The sequence below is a fragment of the Lonchura striata genome, chromosome 12 (genome assembly GCF_046129695.1).
Source record: "Lonchura striata isolate bLonStr1 chromosome 12, bLonStr1.mat, whole genome shotgun sequence".
NCBI lineage: Eukaryota > Metazoa > Chordata > Aves > Passeriformes > Estrildidae > Lonchura > Lonchura striata.
The window spans coordinates 6,803,814-6,825,954 of record NC_134614.1 but is presented as its reverse complement, the minus strand read 5'-3'; the positions used below and the strand labels follow the sequence as shown (position 1 = coordinate 6,825,954).

At 47.3% G+C, this 22,141-nt stretch overlaps 1 pseudogene; it reads right to left on the bottom strand.

The window, feature by feature from the left end:
* LOC144247031 (E3 ubiquitin-protein ligase PHF7-like) overlaps positions 1 to 18,246 on the bottom strand; it is a 31,532-nt pseudogene extending 13,286 nt beyond the window's left edge.
* Positions 18,247 to 22,141: the final 3,895 nt, after the last annotated feature.

Here is a 22,141-nt window from a genome sequence, read left to right as displayed (position 1 = left end):
TTGTGTATTGAATGAGAATAATCTGACAGATTCATACAACACAATCCTTCAAATTCCTCACAACCATGTCCATGTGCCGGTAAAAGAAAATCAATTGCTGCTCTATTTTGAAGAGTGGCATGTCTAACGCTGTTAACATCCGTCAGCATATCACTGATGGCAGTGGATGTGGCATTAGTTTGTTTACTCAGCCAACATCCAACCTGACCTAGTTGTTTCAATGCCACTGCTGAAGCCAGTTGGGTTAAAACAAGCCTGCTGAAACCCTTTTCCCAGCATTTCAAGGCGTGAAATCACTCTTACACTCCTCATCATAGTAACTAGCAGATCTTGTCCCCCTATTCTTCTTCTTAATGACTGCTTTAGCTGTAGGTGCTATGACAGTGAGCATTCCAATGCTACAAGGGCCACTTTCAAGGCGTGATGGAATGCCCTGCCAAGCCCTATCTCCACAAATGAACCAATATCCTTTTGGCAATTGTCGTGGATATTGGTCCTCCTTGGAAAACACATCCCAGTTGTCTGAATAATTGCACCAAAAACTCGAATTCCCGTATGCAGAAAAATGGGGAGTAACATTGTACTTTGGAGGATCACCTTCTCGCCAATCATTAGCTGTAAACATAATGCAAAAATCCATTGTTAAAGAACCAAGGATTACTAATTCTTGGGGTACAGATACTGCCTTGGGAAGTTCTTTCGCCCAAATACTCAAATTTAATACAGGATCGCCCGCACTGTCAATTTCACCTCTATTGAATTGTTTTTTGACCAAGGGCAAATTGTTTACTGGCACACCGACTAGGCAGGTTGAGAAAGGCTTTTCTGGTTCTGAATTAGACAAGCATATGGTATCTGAGCCTGCTGCCTTGGCTAAGGTCACCCAACATTAGGTTTTGGTTGTTCCACAGGCAAATCTGCACAGCAAAAAGCAATTAAACCCAACCAATACCAGCATATCATTTGATTTTGCTCCATCCTTTTTCATGAGCTAATTATTGGCAAAAATTCCACCCATATATACCAATTCAGAAATGTTGCTTTTGACCTTAAAATAAAATTTCACCTTTGAAAATCCCATAGAGAGGATCTATAACATAAGAAACAAAAATCCCTGTTTTTGCCAAAAAGAACTCTACGAAACCAACAATTAACACATCTATAAAGAGCATAAAAATCAGAAGATTGTAGGTTCCACCGATGAACAAGGAATGCCAGACATGACCCGCGATCTCTCTGTTTGGCTCACGTCTGCGTACTTGCTTCTACGGTCTTGGACTCGTCAACACGTTCTTGGGAGTGATATGGTTTGACGTTTTTCACAGGGACCCACTTAATTCCTGCACCTGTAGAGACAGAAGCATACCCTTTGCCCCAAGTGATTAATCAGAAAGGACCTTCAATTTGTCCTGTTTCAGGGTTTCTAATCAAAACAAGGGGATTTTCTTTCAATTTTGCATGTGTGTTATTTGAAAAATGCCTAAAAATTGGTGGATCGGGTTCTGCTACAGAGATGTTTAAGAAATTAAAAACATATAAAGCTTTGTTCAACCTCATCTGTGGTGTAGCCTCCATTTCCCCCCTCTGTTGATCAAGTATGCATTTTAATGTCTGATGTGCTCTCTCAACAATCGCTTGACCTGTGGGAGAATGAGGAATAGCAAAGATGTAGCAACACCCCAATCTTTTAAAAACGTGGCAAGTTTTTGAGATATATATGAGGGACCATTGTAGGTTTTTACTTCTTGGGGCACACCCAACAAAGCAAAAGCTTGCAAAAAATGGTGACAGGCATGATTACCTGTTTCACCCGTGTGACGAGAAGCAAAAACTGCACCAGAGAAAGTGTCCATTGAAACACAAATATTTTTAAATTTAGCAAAAGAAGGACATTTAGTGATATCTGTTTGCCATAACTGGAGGCTTTGCAAGCCTCGCAGGCTGACCGCTCCTGTTGAAACAGGAGGCTGCACAAGCTGACAGTCAGGACAAGCACTAATGATAGCCTTAGCCTGACTCTTGGAAATTTGAAACATCGGCACAAGTGCTTGAGCGTTTTGGTGATAAAAGGCATGACTCAATTTCGCTTGCTGAAAAATGTTTGGTAGAGAGTTTGAAATAACCATTGTCAATTTGTCAGCTCTCGCGTCTCCTTCCACTAGAAATCCAGGAAGTGAAGAATGAGCCCTAATATGAGAAACAAAATATCGATTAGTTCTATATTGCAAAGTTGTGTAAAGACATGAAAGCCAATGATATATCATTACAAACATCCTTTAAAACTGATCCTTCTATTCTTTTAACCACATTAGCAGCATAAGCAGAATCTGTAATTAAATTAAAAGGTTGTGGAAAGAGCTGAAAAGCCCAAACCACAGCAGCAAGATCAACAACCTGAGGAGATAATTCTATTTGGACATCTGATTCCCAAGCTTTAGTTGTTTGGTTCAACCAAGTTATTACCGATTTGTGACTTTTGCCTGATCCATCAGTGAAGAGAGTTATTGCATCTAATGGTTCTTCACTTAATATAGGTTTTTCTCTAAAACTCAATTTTGGTTGTAATAATTTGTGAGCTGGGTAATGAACAGAACATATACCTGGGAAATGTAATAATGCATATTGTAAATCATCAGAATTTTGCATTGCCCAATCAAGATAATCTCTTTTCAGTAGTAAATAGATAACTGCAAATTCTTGACCTGCTAAAGTTAACAATCTTGTTCTGGCCTTAATTACAATTTGTGCTATCATCTCTAAAACTGTAAAAATAGTCTTAGGACACCTGTAGGGCAGAAAAAAATCCATTCTATTATCAACAAAGGATCTCTCTAAGAAGGATCCCATTGGAAAATGAGACGACAAAGTTGCATTTTTTCTCCCAAAATGGCAAAAAGGAAAGGCTTTTCTGGAACACAGCGATGAGCTTGTCATCTTTGGAGAGCTTCCATGACCTTGTCAAGAGCTACATGAGCTTCTGCACGAGTTAAGAGTTCAAGGAGAGTTGATGTCACAACTTCCTCTCAGCAAATCAGAAAGCAGACCCAGTTCATCATTGGTAATTCCCAAAACAGGTTTAACCCAATTGATTTCTCCTCGAAGTTGTTGTAAATCTTGTAGATTGTTGACACTGATCTGGAGCGGTATCCTTTGAGGTGTAATTGTTTTTTCAGTCATCTTCCATCCCAGATACTTCCAGGGTGAAATTTCTTGAATTTTGGTTATAGAAATTTCAAGTCCAGCATTTTGGATTTCAGTAACAACACTAGCAAGTCCCACAAGCAAAACAACAAGTCTTTTTATCAGAGTCCAACTGTACAGTACCAACAGATTTTTCAAAAATTTTTTTGTTTGCTTTTCCAGGACCTTTTCGAGCTTTTCCATTTGTTGTCGCAAATTTTCTCCAAAAGCTCTAGCCAAATTATCTCCCAATGTTTTTCCTAACTTTTCTTGAGATTCTGTAATTTGCTTTCCAAGAGCATTAACTTGCACATTAGCAAGATGTTGTGGAGAAGTGAGTTTACTGCAAGCTGTTAGCATCTGTGTTACAGTTGGAGGCTGATCAGGTAAAGTTAAAATAATTTTTCTACATTCTTCTTAGAATGAGACAAAAGCAAGGTTTTGGATAAAACAGGAATGAGCTTGTTCATCTGGACATTGTTCTTCAACAGCTTGGGTTAATCTATCTAAGGAAGAGCCAAAAGGTTCCAATTGACCTTGTCTGATAGTAGTATAAGCATTTACATGGGTACCAGCTGGCTCAACTGAAAACAAAGCTTTTCTAGCAGCATCTTTAATATCGGTGAGCACAGGCTGAGGCAATTCCGCTGCCTGATTTTCTGGTCTATGGAAAGGTGGATCACCTGCTAGTTGGGCAATATCTATGTTCCCATAATGTCTTGGGGTGACGTTATGGTGTTTGTATCTCCAATCGTGTGTTCTGTTTATGATTTGATATTATGTTCTGTGCTTTCAGAACTGACTCTGAAAGTGAAGGTTTGTTTTGCCTTGTTATCAGCCGTGGGTTCACCTCCCCCCATGGTCTGCTGTCTAGAAAAGGCTAGTGCTGGCTGGCTGGCTTTTGCTTGCTTGCTTGCTTGCTTGGCTTGCTTGCTTTGCTTGCTTCTGCTTTTGCCTTTGCTTCCTAGTCAGTTTAGCTAAGCAGTCCAATTCTTTCCCTAGACTGTTTCTTTTCCTTTCCTCTTCCTGAATACCATCTAGCCTGCTCCAGACTGGGATCTGGGAAACACCAAGAAACACCGGAAGCCTGCATTTTGTGATCTGCAGCAGCCATCCCCAGTGCTGGAGGGCAATTCCCAGCGTCCAGACCTGGGCAACCACTGTCAGGAAAGACTTTCTGGATTTGTTCATCTCTTCAGAGTGGTGAAAGAGTTTTGTTGTCATCTGGAGTTGTTATTTTTTTTTTGGTGCTGGGGAGTACTTTGTTTGTTGAATAAACAGCTTCTTTTCCACTTCTCTCAGAGAAAATTTTTTCCCCGAACCAAGTGGGTGGGGAGGGGCCGTGTGGGTTTGTTTTCTAGGGGCTCCTCCCAGAGGGTTTTCCCCAAATTTGCCTAAACTAGGACAAATATTTTGGCGCCCAAATTGTGGCTCGAGAGAGTGGGAAAAACCCTGTATTAATCATATTTTTGTTCCAATTACTTTGTGTTGGTATGGAGCAGTTACTGGTTATGTTGTTTGAATTCATAGTGTCTCTTGGGGTGAAGGCCTGCATGTGTCTCTGGACCCTAGGGTTTTTTGAGATCTTAATCCCTCTATGGTCCCTAGGTTTATTTTTTTTATCCAGGAATAGCTCTTATATTGTCCCTAATACGTAGGTTTTGCAGTAGCAGGGCACTGATCAGAATATCCATCGGGCTGGGCTTGGGTGTAATGGCTTCCAGGGGGTTTATAAAGGTGCTGAAGTCTGTTTCTGGAATGTATGGTTCATGGTTATGGTTGTGCAGCCAGTTTGTTAGAGGGGAAGTAGGGGATGAGGCTTTTCAGCCTTTGCTTTCCTTCTTCTACTCTGAATTTGTTACCTTCCTATTAGAGAATGCTCCGTTTCCCCTGACTGTTAAAGAGACCATCTTCCTGGTGTTTAATCTGGTAAGCTTTCTCTATACAGTCTGCAGTCTCTCTAGAATGAGGGCTGAGGTTTCTAGAGGGGCCGATGAGACCTCTGACCCAGGAGTAGACGCAGGTGTGAGAAATCCTGAGTGGCCAAGGGAGTCCAGGCCGCCTCAGAGGTGATTGGCACAGAAGCACAAATCCTCCTGGCACCCCGACTACTGGTGCTGGGGTGGATGTTCAGAGGAAAGGTTCCCTCCACCCACCATGCCACCAGTGCTACATGGAGCAAGTGGATTGCTCTCATCACGCAGCGCGCCCATATTGGTAAACTGAATCGCCCTGGGATTTTGGAAGTAATTACAAATTGGCCCGAAGGTGAAAGTTTTGGTGTCACAGATGAAGAAGAAAAACCAGTGACATGGGCTGAAGAAGCTCCACCATACAACCAACTGCCAGCAGAAGAAACACGCTACACTCTCTTCACCGACGGTTCCTGTTGCATTGTAGGGATGAATCAGAAGTGGAAAGCAACTGTATGGAGTCCGACACGATGGGTTGCAGAGGCCACTGAAGGAGAAGGTGGATCAAGCCAGTTTGCTGAACTCAAAGCCGTTCAACTGGCCCTAGACATTGCAGAAAGGGAGAAGTGGCCAAAGCTCTACCTCTACACTGATTCATGGATGGTAGCCAATGCTCTATGGGGGTGGCTAGAGAGGTGGAAAGAGGTTAACTTGCAGCATAGAGGAAAACCAATTTGGGCTGCTGAAGAGTGGAAAGATACCACTACCCGGGTAGAGAAGCTACCTGTGAAGGTTCGCCATGTAGATGCCCATGTCCCCAGAAGTAGAGCTAATGAAGAGCAGCAGGTAGATCAGGCTGAAAAGACAGGGATGTCAAAGATAGACCTCGATTGGGAACACAGGGGAGAGTTGTTCCTAGCACGATGGGCCCATGATGCCTCAGGCCATCAGGATAGAGGTGCCACCTCTAAGTGGGCACGAGACCGAGAGGTGGATCTCACCATGGACAGTATTTCTCAGGTGATCCATGACTGTGAGACGTGTGCTACCATCAAATAGGCCAAGCGGGTGAAGCCCCTGTGGTATGGTGGGCGGTGGTCCAAGTACCAGTATGGGGAGGCCTGGCAGATTGACTAAATCACACTGCCTCAGACACACCAAGGCAAGCGCTACGTGCTCACTGTGGTAGAAGCCACCACTGGATGGTTGGAAACCTACCCTGTGTCTCATGCTACAGCCCGTAACACCATCCTGGGCCTTGAAAAGCAGGTCCTTTGGAGGCATAGCACCCCTGAGAGGATTGAGTCAGATAATGGGACTCATTTCAAGAATAGCATTATCAACAGCTGGGCTAGGGAACATGGCATTGAGCGGGTGTGCCACATCCCCTACCATGCACCAGCTGCAGGCAAAGTGGAGAGGTACAATGGACTGTTAAAAACCACCTTAAAAGCATTGGGTGGGGGATCTTTCAAAAATTGGGAGCAACATTTAGCAAAGGCCACCTGGTTAGTTAACAGCCGAGGTTCCACCAATCGAGCACGTCGTGCCCAGTCTGAGCCCTTGAATATAGTAGATGAAGATAAAGTCCCAGTGGCACATGTCAGAGGTTTGTTAGGGAAATCAGTGTGGATCAATTCTGCCTCGAATACAGACAAGCCCATTTGTGGGATTGTCTTTGCTCAGGGACCAGGTTGTACATGGTGGATAATGCAAAGAGATGGAACAACACGATGTGTACCTCAGAGAGATCTGATTGTGGGGTGAAACTATTGCGCAAATATCACTGCTGGATGTTACTGCCAATGTCTTACATGAAAACACACAGACATGAGAAAGAAGGAAATGTGTAAGTGGCAAAGGTTTGAGCAAGTGAAATAGAAGGAAATGTGTAAGTGTTAAAGGTATGAGTAAGTGAAAGATACAAGTTTTAACTTGATGGAGTTTTTAGGTGATGTTGAAGATATGGAGATAAGGGGTGGAATGTCCTAGGGTGACGTTACAGTGTTTGTATCTCCAATTGTGTGTTCTGTTTATGTTTGATATTATGTTCTGTGCTTTCAGAACTGACTCTGAAAGTGAAGGTTTGTTTTGCCTTGTTATCAGCCGTGGGTTCACCTCCCCCTCATGGTCTTCTGTCTAGAAAAGGCTAGTGCTGACTGGCTTGCTTTTGCTTGCTTGCTTGCTTGCTTGTGTCGTGGTTTGACATGGAAAAAAAAAAATTTCCAGAAGAAAGAAGTCAATTTAGATGTTGACCAATTGAAGGTAGACACGCCTCTGAGAACACAGAGGGGTTAAAAGCAAAATTCCCAGGAGAACTGGCTCTCTTTAGTTCCAGTCAGCGTGCAGTGCAGCCTCTCCCCTGCCTAGCCCGTGGCTGGGCGGGGAAGGGGAAGGCCCATGGCCTGACTGAGGTAGGCCTAAGGGTGGAAGGACTGGAACCGGGCTGACCTCCTGCAGAGAGAAAAGTGAAAAAAATCTAAGATGCCTCAGTTCCCCTCCCCAGAGTTTCTCTCCCAAAAGGGAGAAAGAAAGAGACAACAGCAGTTTTATCAGCAGTTCACTGCGGGAAAGGAAGCGTGGGGGGGCCACAAAGTGCCCAGTCGCGTGGCAGCCGCCAGAGTCTGGGCGTCAAGCCATCCTGGGAGTCCAGACTTTTAACCCTTCCTTAAAAAATGAAAGCTTTATAATTTTTTTCCCCCCCTCCTCAGTTTAAAAAAGAAAAATAAAGGCACCTTAAACCCTGAGATGTTGAAAAAAGAAATTCTAAATAAGAGAAGGACAAAGAGTAGCTTTTAGCTAGTCTTTTCCATATTGACCACAAACTAAACCAATCTTCTCCTTCAAGAAAAACTATATTTTAAAAAGATGCCAGAGCAAAGTCAAGAAACCTACTTCAGCTAAAAAAACCAAAAGTGGAGTGAACAAAATAAAAATTAAGGAGTTTGTAGTAGTGCCCCCTGTCCTCAAAGAAAAAAAAAAAAAAAAAAATCTCTGTTCTTAGACCCTCAGCCCCCGGAGAAAATGGGAAGGGGGGGAGCGACTGTAGTCCCAAAAAATAAAAAACTAAACTGTTGTTTTCTCCCCTCTTAACAAGACATCCTTAAAAGAAAAAATCCTAAAAGCAGTCTGTCCATCCATGCATTGGTGGTGAAAGCACTGTACATAAAAAAGAGAAGGGTCACCATGGCAAACTTTTTTTCTCCAGGCAGTGCCATGGGTAACATAAAAGCACAGGATGTGGCAGCTGTGTTTCTTTAGAAATCTGTAGCACAAGAGAGACTCCTGTCTCCCTCAATAAACTAAATATCAATTGTCTAGAAAGTAGAAACCAAATTAAAGTCCAGATTGTGTCTCACTGTAATATGTTAGAGTTAAATAGTAAGAAAAAGAATGCTTTGCAAAGTTTTCATTTTGATCTGTGTTTATATTTTTTTTCTTTCCTTTCTTTCTTTTATAGTAGTAGCTTAATAAAGTTTTTTTTCTGTTATTAACCTTAAGCCTGCTTTGCTGTATTTTCAATTCTATTTCATAGCATTCAATTAAGAAATTACATTTTCATGGGGGCACTAGCATTGTGCCAATGTCAAAACATAACAGCTTGCTTCTGCTTTCGCCTTTGCTACCTAATCAGTTTAGCTAAGCAGTCCAATTCTTTCCCTAGACTGTTTCTTTTCCTTTCCTCTTCCTGAATACCATCCAACCTGCTCCAGACTGGGATCTGGGAAACACCAAGAAACACCGGAAGCCTGCATTTTGTGATCTGCAGCAGCCATACCCAGTGCTGGACAGCAATCCTCAGCGTCCAGACTCGGGCGACCACTCCCAGGAAAGACTTTCTGGATTTATTCATCTCTTCAGAGTCATGAAAGAGTTTTGTTTTCTTCTGGTTTCGTTAATTTTTTTGGTGCTGGGGAGTGCTTTGTTCATTGAATAAACAGGTTCTTTTCCCCTTCTCTCAGAGAAAATTTTTTCCTGAACCAGGTGGGTGGGGAGGGGCCGTGTGGGTTTGTTTTCTGGGGGCTCCTCCCAGAGGGTTTTCCTTAAATTTGTCCTAAACTAGGACAAATAAGGAGAGTTTTCATATTTTTAACCAACTTATTAAGAAGTTTTTTTCATTGTAATTCCCATAAGAGATATTGTGAATTGGTTAAGATCGAGGAAGCCACGTTTCAATAATCAGCAGGGCCTAAATCATAAAAATTAAATATACTTTTCAACACATTGTTAAAATAAGGAGAAGAGAACCCACTGTCTTTCAAAGCCTGACAGAGTTCTTTTATATCATGGTGAGAAAGTTTCATATCCTGGGTTTACATCATTACGACCATACCTTACTGGTAAGGCAAGGAGTTGTTTATTTGAGTCCAATTTTTTTTCTAAATTTTGACTAATATTAGACCAATTAGATAGTTGCAGTGGAAGGTTTACCTCTGATTTAGACCCTGTTTTGTTTTTCCCTCTCATCACTCCTGTGTCTGACCCAGAAGAACAGGTAGTGTTGTTACAACAATCAGCTGTCCCAGGAACCCTGCCAAGAAGCTCCAAGTTCTTGGCAGTAGTGTCGTGGTAGCATCAAGCCCCCCCAGGAGCCCTGCCAGGAAGGGTGGAGGAGGAGAGCTCCACATTCCCAACGTCCCTCCCTCCGCTGGAGGTAGCGGCCACAGAATGTGTTGTATCATTCCCAGAAAAAAGCCAGAGCCTGCTACATCATGTCTCAATTCACTAAATTGGATCCTTTTAGATTCATACAAATTGGGCTGCTCTCGAGCTGCAAATCTCTAATTTGTATTTGTGACACTTTGCAATGAACTGTTACAAGTTCCACTCCATATCCCCGCCTGCAGCTGGAGAACTCTCAGTTCCGAACTGCAAATTTGACATGCTTTTTTCCCCCCAACAGCAAATGAGACAGCCTTCAAGGCTTCCAAACGATCTGTCTGTATCTCCACAGAAACTTCCCTAAGCTCTCCCGCCTCCACCCCATCCATCTCTCTGGACAGAGCCATCCCTGCCCTGCCCAGCCCCTGGCTGCCGCCTGTCACCTCCGTCCGCCCTCCTGCCCGCTCCCCCGCAGGCAGAGCCATATCCAAAGCCCCCCTCCAGCTACAACCGGAGGCTGAGGGGTTACAAGTGGCAAAAACCCTGGAAGGGGCATGGGGGAAGAATTAACATGAAAAGAGTTCTCCAAACTGTAAAGCAATCTGTCTGCCTGAGCCCGATCTGAGGGAGTAACCTCTTGGGAAGGGGAAACTGTGGCAGAGGTGACTCCCACAGCCCCCTGGCCAGGCAGAGCGGATCCAGAGCCCCCCTAGGCAAGCCCTGCCTGCAACACTTCCGAACGAGGCACGGCCGCAGCCTGCTTGGAAGAGAAGCGAGGCACAGAAACAGCGGCCACTCTTTTGCAAAGCTTCCCCAAACTCTCATCTCCCGGACCCATTAGACTCCCAGCCTCCCCAGAACATGATCGCAGACCCTCCAGATTCTCAGAGCACAACAAAAATCCCGAATGCTCTCCTGGGAGTCCCAGGGGTGGATGATTTCATGGAGGGATGGGAGGACGCCCGGTGACAGCATCAGTGACGCAGGGAATTCCGTAAGAAACAGAGGACACGACTGAAGCTGGAAGCTGATTGGATTCCGCCTTCCCGGGGTTCGGGGTGTTGTTCACACTGCCTGGACAGGCCAGGAGAAGGGAAGGAACCCCAAACAAAACCCAACACCCCCCCAGAGGAGGACAAAGACCCAGCACCACTCAGAATTAAAGTTTCAGAACGAGGTGTCCTGTTTTAGTGCTCAAGAAAGTCTTTGCCACGATCATTCGGTTTGAAACTTTCCATTAAAGCTCTGGAGACAGTCATTCGTTTGACCAAAGTTTCTTCTTTTTTAAGAGAGACCAGATGGTAAATTTTCAAGTTTATCTGGTCCCAAAAAGCACAGGTAAAAGCAGAATTCAAGTCTATATTTTGAGTATTCACCTTTACCCAGATTAATAAGTCTTTTAGTTCATGTTTTGAGATATCTGAACATCCTTTATTCTGTAAAATTGTCTCAAGCCGGTAAAAGACGTTCCATTCTGTTTTAGATAAATTGCCCAGGAGCCCCTAAATTTGCTGCTTAGTACTTACAAGGATATCAGCTACAGACAACGAAGGGGATGAACCATTCTTCCTATTAACAACCTCGGCCTCTGGCGACGGAGTCGTCCACAATCTTCTTCTTTTTTATTCCACTAGTCTAACCACCGTCCTCAGAGAGGAGCAGCATTTATCGCCGGCCGGGGGCTATATACGAGTCAGAAATAGGATGGGACTGCTGTGGTATGTGTCTCGAGCTGTTTATTTTTTAGCATCAGTCTCATTACATGGTTTTGACAATGGGAAGATGCCAGCAGCTCACATCCAGGCAACAGACCAAGAACTTAATGTTACAACTTACTTTATAAACATTTTGACCAGTCACACAAAGCAAAAGCATATTGACAGTAGTTCTATCCAATCACTACAAGCACATGTGCCTTTAGTTAAAACAATGCTTGCTTATTTTGAATACAATACTTGCTTGTAAGCCTCAAGATACAATGCACAGAGCTCCATTATCAAGCCTAGACCTTCCTAACATCTCAACAGATATACTTTCCTGCAACTTAGGAAGTTATTCTGTCCAAGCGTTAATACACAGACTATTGTTCTATTTGTTCTTTCTTTCTACTTCTTGTATAATTTTTCTGCTGACAAATATTATAGCTACTGCGTAACTCTAATCACCATCCTGGTGTCTCTGAGGCCTGCCTTTTGCAATGTGCCCAAAACGCTCTGATTTTAAGGAATTCCACAGACTTATCATTGATATTTGGTTCACAAGTCTTTTTCCATGCTTTTCTCAGTTGTTTATTAGAACTCATCTTTATAACTGTCCCATGGCTGTGTTCCACACATTTCTCAACTACAATTACACAGGTTACATTTATTTACCTGACACAAAACACAACTTTGCATTTCACACTGTCTTTCTTTGAGAGAAAGATTCAGATAAAGTCAAGGAAACAGGGCAGGCGAGACGGCAAGCTTCCCTTGAGATGCTTTTGGAAGGGCCTGCAAGGACCCTGCCTTCCTTCGGAACAGAGGTGGCCACGACACATGTTGTTGGCTGTCTTACCCTAGGTGCTCCCTCTGTTCCATAAGGACTTTTGCCCACTTCATCACTTGTCTGTCCCTCCAGCTGCAGGGCCTCAAACCTGCTCTGTAAGGTACTAAACCTCTAAGTCAGCTGCAAGTTTTGAGAATAAGGCAGTGAGCATGGCTCGAACTAGGGTGTTTTAGTCAGGCTTACAATATATGTTGAGAAGAAGAAGAGAGAAGGGGTAGATAGCACACGAGAATCCAGCACAGCCTCGCCAGATTTTTCATCTGGGTTCTTGAAGCACAATGCCCAGCACTTGCGCTGAGCCATCTTTTTGTGTGTTCTGGTGACCAGAACCATCCCACGGCCAGGCCCAGGGTAATTTGGGTGCCAAAGTCCTGTCGCCTGCAAACAGCACACTTTTTTACCCAGCTGGAGCTGATTTCAGCATGTTTGCTGAGTTGACTTTAGGAGTGTTTTCCTTATCTTGGCAGTTCTAACAGATGTCCTTATGGCCCCTAAATTGTGCATCCTTTGCGTCCTCAATCAGTGGGCGTCCTTCTTCCCAAGCTTTGTCAGCTTCCCTCTGGGTCTGAGATCAGTGAAACGTGCCCAGCCCTGAGTCTTCAAAGACCAATCTAGCAACAAGTACTTTGCTTTTCTAACACCTGACCATCACTCCGAGCTTGCAGGCTGCCATGTTCGGCACACGTTAAATGTCTCTTCTTGTTGATCAGGTTTGAAAGTGTGCAAAGCTCAAGCGTTACAGGACATCCTTTCTTCGTCAGGAATGGGACCTGCGGGGTCCTGGCCCGCAGATCTTGCTGCTGGCCGAGGCTGCAGGGCCAGAGCTGCCGTGCGCCGTGGCACTGCCGGAGCGCCCCGGCAGAGCCGGGCTGGCAGTGCCGACACCTGAGGGAAGCCCTGCCGTGGCACTGCCGGAGCGCCCCGGCAGAGCCGGGCTGGCAGTGCCGACACCTGAGGGAAGCCCTGCCATGGCACTGCCGGGGCCGCTCCTGCCCCGGGGCCGCCGGCAGGAGCGACGCCTGGGACCTGCCGACAGACCGGCATTGCTTGGCCCTCTTCAGTAGATCGAGGGAGTGGCACCACGAAATAGCAAAATATTACACCTGATTTAAAACACCAGAGGGAAGCCATAGAGTTGAAAGGAAAATGGTGTGCCAAAAGATAAAGAGCACGAAAGGGAAGACTAAAGAAAACATACTGAATCTTAATCTTCACATTAATCTCAACTATATCAGAGGAAACATGACAGTGAAAAAACCTACTCAGTGTTTTGACATTAGAAGGGTTTGCCATCATTATTTTGCAAGTATGTTCAACTCTTAAAAAGCAGTCAGGTATTCCTTTGTCTAGTGCCATGAATTTAATAATGGGATTGGATTTGGTACAGCTATCCCTCAAATTCTCCACATAAAGGAAGCTGAGTACTTAGCCATGAGTCAGTAAAAGAAATCTTCCATTCTATCATTGTTCTGTAGTAAGCACTTAATAAAAGAAGTAATTCTGCAAATTCATGCTGATCCTTTAGCCAGCTGTTAGAGAAACATACTATAATATTGGCTTCTTGGCTTTCCACAAATATTAAAGTGGAAGCTCTATGTATAGTGTAAAAGTAACCATGAAATACCAATATATATTTAATTTCTGCTATAAATTAAACTTAGAGAAGTGAAGTACCTGATATTACTCTTCAGGAAATTGAACTTACTCTTTGGTTCGGATCACATCCAATGAATGTATGATGAAGACCTCTGCTACTGACCGGAGGAGAAGGCGGACAGGAGCAGGGCTCACGCAGGGCTCAGCAGGGACTAGTGCCCTCGTGGCTCTGGGCCTGTTCTGCAAACTCCCCACACTCTTCTGTCTCCCAGACAGAGAGAGAACCAGCACCTGGAGGAGACTGTGACCTTTCTGGACAGGGACTCACCGCTGACGGCTGCCATGTGCGACAGCAAGCAGGAGGGCCCTGGTGCCAGGGAGCCAGGTGAGGGCAAAGCCGCCCTCCCAGAGCCGGGGCCAGGGGCTCCTGTGGCAGGCGTTGTGTGGGGCCCAGAGCAGAGGCAGGGGGAGGCAGGAGCTGCTCAGCCATGCCGCGGCTGGGAGCCTCCTTCCTGCCCAAGTGGAGCCCAGCTGGGCCAGGGGGCAGCTCTTGGGACACCCGTGCCCACAATGGCCCCTGCTCTCCAAGGCCTCCAGCCCTGCCCATCAGCCAGGCAGGCAGGCAGGGACAGAGCAGCCCTTGGGGCCGATGCTGCTGCAGCCAAAGAGCCCCGCAGAGGTGCTCATGCCCGCTGCCACTGGCTCTGTGCCCTGCAGTGTGCATGCTGTGTCGCCGTGCAGAGGCTGACCCCTGTGCTTCCCCAAGCGCTGCCACCAGCTCCTGTGCTGCTGCTGATTCTCTGCCCAGCCCACCCACGGGCACTGCTGGAGCCTCACACCCACCACAGCCAGCTGGGGTGTGACAGCTCTGCTGCTATGAGCACGGCTCTGGGCAAAGCACCCGCATGTCCCTGGGCTGGGGGCAGTGCCCAGGTCGGGCTTGGCAGAGCTTGTCTACTCCTGGAGAGCCGGGGCCAGTGCCCAGGTGGGCCCTGGCCCGGCTCTGGGGCACCTTTGACATTCCTGCTTGCCTTTAGAGCTGCCAGGGATGAGCCAGAGCTCAATGGCCCCGGCCTGGCTGGACAGTCAGGACTGGAGCCTTCCCGTGGCTCCCCAGCACCCAAGACCATCATCTCCAGCTTGGAAACCCTGCCGAACAGGATTTGCCAATTTTTTTCCTCTTAGATCTTTGAAAGGATTTTGGTAGTAACATTGTTTGACCACTTCTTCAAGGAACAAACGTGGCACGTTTCTATTCAGTAAAGAGTTTATTGGCTTCCTTGCATTTCTATTTGGTATCCCTATGCTTCCTTCAGCATTCCGGGAAATAATGAAAATCTACCGAATTCTTCAGAGAATTTTCTGAATCCACTATTAGGCAAAGTCTCTAAATTCACTCCTTCTCTTAAATACATCCTTTACGTACAGTTAATTAGCTGCTCCTGTAACATACAAAGATGTAGTGGTTTACCTGCCTGGACAACACAACATGATGTTATACACACCGGTACACTAAAACACGTTTGTTCCTGGGGAGTTGCAAAGTTGCAGGCTCTTCTTGAGGTCCTGAATTAATTCTGCACGCCCATTCATACCTGCATTCCCTCCCCTTGCTCAGCTTTCACCTACAGTTCCCAGGGAACACATGTTACATACTCACCTCAAGCAATAATCTACATCGGTCTTCCCAACCCTTTTTCTTCACTGAACTCTACTGATCTACAAAATAACTTTGGGCCCTCTGTGCAAAAAGAAGAACCAATTAATAGGCTTAAACATTTTCAATTGTGCTGCTGCTTCTAACAATCATGGGCAACTCAGCAATAAAGTCAGGAGTCAATTCTTCACATCCTTCCTGTTCTCTTGCCCACCACCAGATGTTGTCTCCCAACAGAAATGTTCCCTCCTGCAGCCTGGTGTCTGCGGGACAATGAAAGGCAGCAGCAGTTTTCCTCAGCATGCTGCAGTCTAAATTGCAGTGAAATAGCCGCTGTTTCATTAGAAGCTCAGCACCAGGATCACACATCTTCCCCCAGAACTGGGGCCTGCTGAGGACTGAGCTCTCCACTTTAACACCCCCTGCAAATCAGACAGGCTGGAAGAGTGCTGGGCACGAACTGTATGAACACAGCGATACATTTCTGCAGCGTTATTGAATCAGTCTCGAGAAATGCACACCATTTAAGCGTGTCTTAAGACTATTTTGCAAAACATATAACAAGCAATTGTTTTGCTGGCCTCTGCAATTTTTGGGGACGGGACTCCATATGTTTCCTTTGGTTGTTGTTTTCTTTGTTTCTAAATACAAAATCCCCAGGATTCAGAAGAGAAACCCCCAGATTCATTAGGACAAATCACCACAGGGACCTATGTGGGTGACAAGAACACAGAATTCCTAATGGTAACACCAGAAAGACAGGAAAAAGTTAAAGGCGATAAAAATACCTGAAAGGATCCAACATATCTAGGTAACCTGTCAAGTTGCTAATGTTTTCGTGAGCTCTGCAAATCTGGATTCCTATTAGGCAATTACCTGAAAGAGAAGAAAGCCAGAAATCTGCTTGGCCTTTATTTTACCAGGACTTTTTCACGGGATTCTGCCATAATTTTGAGCACAAGTAAGGACGCCAAAATTTGACTAGGAAACATTCCTAAGCAGGCAGCATCTTTTCCTCCTCACAGAATTCCAGGAAAAGTTTAAAAAAATACAAAAGGGGGTGAAGAAATTCTGTCGTACCTCTTAGGCATTCATCATCTTTGGAGAAGAAGACAACTCTAGCACTTTCTGTGCGTGGTAAAGAAACAAACCTAGACAAGTACAAAGGGATTTTAGCATTCTAAATTGTACTATCAAATTCCATGAACACAAGTTAAAACTGCAGTGCTTAAGAGAATTGGTATACAGTGAAAAGCTTTATTCCCTAGTAACCAAATAGAGCCTTCTAGAAAAAAAATAAAACTCTTCTTAACAGCAAACTGACTGTGTCTTTGGTTTCTGGCCAAACTCAGTTTGGAGTTGGTCAAACCAAAATGAGCCCGTTAATTTCTTGTGCTCAACGTCTCTCTTTTCATATTCAGCTTCACATCACATGGGCTGCTGGGAGTTTTGACTCTGGGCAGCACAAATGGTTTTCCAAGATGACTTTCACTGCTCAGAGGTGTGCAATCTCAGTTTCCCATTCCCTGAGTGCTGCTATTAATATTCCCACAGCATCCAACTACTACAGCCAAGTAGACAGCAAATAGAAACGGAACTTGCATTTCTTGGTCCGTTTCAGTGTCTCACGTCTCAGGCTCATCATCACCCTCAGAGCTGCCGTCTTGGAAACATGAATCCTCTTGCCATGCGACTTTTACCAGCTTTATTGTTCCGAGTCTGCAAGACTCTGCTATAACAGCACCGAAAAAGAAACAAAGCCACATCCAGATTATTCCTCCACTTGTCAGGAAGAATTCCTCCTTTCAAGACAAATACTTACAGTGGAGAAGACAGATGTAGGAAGGACAGAATCTGCTTCTGCCAGATTTTCTGAGCTACATCTCTGCTCCAGGATTTTCCACTCTGTTCTCAGGATCTCTGCTGTATTCTTAAACATTTTATCGTTGCATTCAGAAGACACCGAATACCTTCTGAATTCAGCACAAGTGTGGGGGGCTTGTTGCTTTGTGTTGTTGTGTTTTTTTTTTAAATATTTTGGATAACTTCACACGGTTTCTTTTCTCTCCTACAGGACTGTGACTTGATTTATGTTGTTTCATCCTCTTTTCATAAGGTCTCATATTATCTATGGTTAGAACTTCCAAAGCATCATGTTTCATGCAGTTTCCTTCTTCTATAGGTCCAAGAAGAGAATTCAGTAGCAAAGAGAATGTTCGTGGATCTTGCGGTCAGCTCCAGGCTTTTGCTTCTCCCTCTCCATTAAGACACATTTACTTTAAAATCTTGTTGGGTTCTCTGAAACTTGATATGACAGGTGTGTCACCTTTCTCCCTGTTTGAGAGATTCAGGGCTTGACAACAAGGTTTTTCACCACTCACCAAAAACCCCAATGCCTTCTCAAAGCATGCCTTTCAGAATTCCTGAAATGCAAGCATGAGTTACCTCTCATTCATGTACCACAGCCTTGGCAAGCAGAAATGAAGATCAAAATGCTTCTGCCTACTTACTGTCTTCTGCTGTAAAAAATCTCCTGCGTCCTGACCTTCTTTACACCACAGTGCTCTACAGTGCCTGCCAGAAGCTCTTCCTTAGAAATGGCACTGTGAGAAGGGTCCTGCTGTTACCTACTTTGATGCCCAGCTCCTCTGTGTCTCCAAAGAAGGAAAACTTGAACGCGCTCGACTCCTGAGATGCGTTGTTCTCGGGCAAAGGTCCCAAATGGTCATCTGGGGGCAGGGTCCTGCGCATCCTCTTTGTCCCGGGGTATTTCCACAGTCTTTTCTGGTTTATTATTTGGAGCTCCAAACAAGTCTTTTAAATCAGCAGCAATATAGTAATGGATTTCTTCAGACACTTGAGGCAGTGTCTCACTCTCTTCTTTCTTCTTCCTTTTGGCTTTACTGAAATTAGATTGTTCAAGGATAGCAAAACAACGCACATCCTTTCCAAATACAGATTCCCAAGGAACCACCTTGCTCTGAACGTCTCCCTAACCGTATCCAAGCCCATAAAGGAGAGTTTAACTTTCAAGAGTGAGCAGTGGGGAAACATCTCAGCTTGGAGTCAAAAGGCCGGAACAAAAGTCCTTTTTCTTTAGCCACATCATTTAAGTGACTTTTCACTTAATACATGGTAAGACAGAAATCAAGGGCTTTAGCACAATAGGACTTTCCTGCCAGTAGAAATGTCAAGAGCTAATACGGTTTTCTCACTGACCTTCAAATCTCAAGGTCTCTGTATTGACTGTTCTCACCTTCACTTTTGGCAGCAAACAGATGGACTAGAAAGAAAACATGAAGCTACGTGCTGCTGTTGGAGGTCCCAGTTGAGGCCTGATGCTGCTGGTGGGAGCGGTTGCTCCTATGGGAACTCTCTGATGGTGTCCCTGTGCGCCTGGGCCTCTCAGCGCTTGCTGCTCTCCTCCTGCTCCTGTCCTGGCGACTCCTGGACCGGAGAGGTTGATCCGAGGCCCGGCGCTGCAGGCGGGAGCGGCTGCGTCTGGGGGACGTTCCTGACGGAGTATCCCTTTGCCTGGGCCACTCAGTCCTTGGTGCTGTCCTGTGGCTGCTGTCACGGCGACTCCTGGACCGGACAGGTGGACTTAGGGCCTGACCTTGCTGGCGGGAGCGGCTGTGTCTGCGGGACGTCCCTGGCGATGTCTCTCTTTGCCTGGGCGTCTCAGTCCTTGGTGCTGTCCTTTGGCTGCTGTCACGGCGAGTCCTCGACTGGACAAGTGGACTTAGGGCCCAATCTTGCTGGTGGGAGCAGGTGCATCTGGGGGATGCCTGTGAAGGTGTCTCCCTACGCCTGGGCCTCTCAGTCCTTGGTCTTGTCCTGCTGCACATGTCACAGCGACTCCTCGATCGGACTGGTCCATCTGAGGCCCGACCTTGCTGGCGGGAGCGGGTGCGCCTGCGGCCAGGCCCAGCATGTCTGGAATGGCCCCTGTCCTCAAGCTCAGGGGTGCTGCTGTACATTGACCTTGTTCTGCTGGGGCTGCTGGTGTTCAGCGAGGGAGATGGCAGAGACTGCTGCCGTGCTGTGCGTTGCTGGCTGCTGCGGCTGCTGGTCTCTGCGGATGAAGCCTGGGGATCCTGCCCCGATGGCACCGGGCCATGGGAGCTGGGGCTGATGGCCTCAGATTCTGTGGAGCCGTGAGCAGGCTCCAGTCCTGACTGACTGGTCGGACTGGGGCCACTGGGCTCTGGCTCATCCCTGGAGGCTGTAAGGACAAGCAGGAATGTCAAAGACCACCCAGGCCCAAGGCAAGCCTGGCCAGAGCAGAACCCCAGCCCTTCAGGAGCAGATGGGCTCTGCCAGGCCCAGCCTGGGCACTGTCCCCAGCCCAGGGACACCGGGTGCTTTGCCTCATACTCGTTTCAAGACCAGCACAGCTGTCACACTCCCAGCTCTGTACGCTGTTTCTCAGGCCAGAGCAGCGCCTGTGGGTGCCCTCAGCAGCGCAGGAGGAGCACAGGAGCAGTTTCCAGGGCCTGGGGAAGCAAATGGGTTTATGGCACTGAGGACAAATTGATTGTCCGGCCAAGCTCTTCTACTTCTTTTCTCTTTGAGCCCTTGAAGTGACACGGCTACCCTGCAGAGCCTCAGGTGCCGCTCCCCAACTTACCCCTCTTCCTCTGCCTCCTCCCTGCCTCCCGGGTAAAGGCAATCCCTGGCATTGCACCTGCTGTGCCTCTCTCCTAGGTACGCATAGGCATGGTTGTCCTCCCATGTTGGCTGTCTGATGGAGAAAGGAAAAGCTGATGAGTTTCTGCTGCCCTCCCCTCATGGAGGTACAGGTTGTCCCTGCTCTTCCTCCCGTACTTTTCCAAGGCGTGCGTGAAGCTAAAGCCCAGACTGACGGGACAGGGCAGGGACAGGACTGGTGGGGCAAGGCCTGGCAGAGCACAGACCTTGCAGCTCCTGTCCTGTGAGGCAGGCAGAAGGACACCAACCTGAAGGGGATTCGGATCCCCAGGATGAACATTTCCACAGTGAATTCCTTCTTGTTTCTGCACAGGGGGCATTGGAAGAATAAAGCACCAGCGCACATGGCGTGTCCCTGCAGGGCAAACAGAAGCAGGGTGAGCAAGGCCCTGGTGCTGCTGAGCACCTGCTTTGCCCTGGGGCTGAGGGGAGGGCTCCTACCTGGATGCAGTCCCTGTGGAACCAGGCCCTTTTGCACGCTGGGCACACCAGGGTTCTGAAAGTCTTTCTATCCTCCACTGGCTCCACGCAGATGAGACAATCGGTGCCTGGCTCTGGAGTTGCCTCAACGTTCTGCTTTGCACGGTGCACAGGGCAGAAGGAGCTGGAGGAAAATGGATGGGCAAAGTGAGAAATGCTTGACCATTTCTCATTGGTGGCCAGAATGGGAGAGGAGTTACCTATATGGGGTAATGTATACATTGACGCAGCCACCCTCCTTGGCACAAGGCAGGTGGAACCATCTGTCACAGCCCTCCTTGCAGCACATGATGGTTGCCCCGCTCTGGCCACAGACGCAGCAGCGCTGGAAAGAGCCAAGCAGCCCCATCAGCAGCAGCCTCGGGGCCTCCCCAGGCAGCCCCAGCGCTCCGGGCAGGGCGCAGGATGTGGCCGCTGCTGGGTCTCAGCCCACAGAGCCGTCTGGTGGAGGAGGGGGGCTCCTGTGCCAGAGCCTCTGTGCAGCTGCTGGGAGCCAGACTTTGCCCCGCAGCCGGCCAGAAGGGCAGGCCTTTCCTTCCAAGTGTCTGGGCTAAGCTCTGGCAAACCTCACCTGGCAAAATCTCCCTGCTTGAGTCAGGCCCTCACCTTTTGTGCCGACCTCCACACTGCAATTTGGATATCTCTAGGAAGAAATCCCATGAGTCCAACATGTTTGTTCTCTTGAGGAAAAAGTAGAGTGGCAAAGAACTGCAGCAGAGAGGAGGAGCAGATGAGGAGAGAGGGGCAGGAACTGCCCATTGCAATGGTGGATGGAGCTTCCAGAGCCACTCACCAGGCAGAACACGTGGGCACAGAGTCCGCCCTTCTCCACTTTGTCACCGCAGATGTCCGGATCAGCCTCTGCACGGCGACACAGCATGCAGGCTGCAGGGCACAGAGCCAATGGCAGCGGGCATGAGCACCTCTGCGGGGCTCTTTGGCTGCAGCAGCATCGGCCCCAAGGGCTGCTCTGTCCCTGCCTGCCTGCCTGGCTGATGGGCAGGGCTGGAGGCCTTGGAGAGCAGGGGCCATTGTGGGCACGGGTGTCCCAAGAGCTGCCCCCTGGCCCAGCTGGGCCCCACTTGGGGAGGAAGGAGGCTCCCAGCCGCGGCATGGCTGAGCAGCTCCTGCCTCCCCCTGCCTCTGCTCTGGGCCCCACACAACGCCTGCCACAGGAGCCCCTGGGCCCGGCTCTGGGAGGGCGGCTTTGCCCTCACCTGGCTCCCTGGCACCAGGGCCCTCCTGCTTGCTGTCGCACATGGCAGCCGTCAGCGGTGAGTCCCTGTCCAGAAAGGTCACAGTCTCCTCCAGGTGCTGGTTCTCTCTCTGTCTGGGAGACAGAAGAGTGTGGGGAGTTTGCAGAACAGGCCCAGAGCCACGAGGGCACTAGTCCCTGCTGAGCCCTGCGTGAGCCCTGCTCCTGTCCGCCTTCTCCTCCCGTCGTCGCCTCGAGGAA